At 60.9% G+C, this 394-nt stretch overlaps 1 protein-coding gene across 1 annotated transcript in view; it reads left to right on the top strand.

The window, feature by feature from the left end:
- PEA15 (phosphoprotein enriched in astrocytes 15) overlaps window positions 1–394 on the top strand; it is a 38536-nt gene that overhangs the window by 37393 nt on the left and 749 nt on the right. The window lies entirely within an intron of this gene.

The raw sequence follows: 394 nt of genomic DNA, 5'->3' as shown, positions 1-394 counted from the left end.
AGGTGAGCATGTGCAATTTCCTGTGCAAGGGCCCTTAGGGTTGTGGCCCCCTCTGTAGGCAGCGCACACACACACACAGGGATCCGCGCACACGCTGCCACCGGTCTTGTTTGCACACGGGATTGTTCTCGACACGCGGCAATTAAAGTGACATTTGTGTCTGCGGCGGAGCGCTGGGACTGGGTGACCTTTCCTTCTCTCCGTCTCGCCGTTGTCAGGACCGGCTCCCTGGTAACGCCGGGTCTCCTTCCCTCACTCCCGGGCAGGTTGCGTTTTCATCTTTACATTTTAGCGTGAGGGAGCGCCGAACGAGGGGGGGACCGACCGCCTGCATGCTGGCGCCGATGAGGGTGGAGGACCACATACCTGCATGCTGGGGGGGAGGGGGTAGATA

The sequence above is a fragment of the Nanorana parkeri genome, unplaced genomic scaffold, assembly GCF_000935625.1.
Source record: "Nanorana parkeri isolate BGI_ZX_2015 unplaced genomic scaffold, ASM93562v1 scaffold2219, whole genome shotgun sequence".
In the NCBI taxonomy this organism is placed as follows: Eukaryota; Metazoa; Chordata; class Amphibia; order Anura; family Dicroglossidae; genus Nanorana; species Nanorana parkeri.
Note: the sequence above shows the minus strand (reverse complement) of the source record. Positions and strands in the feature narration are given on the sequence as shown.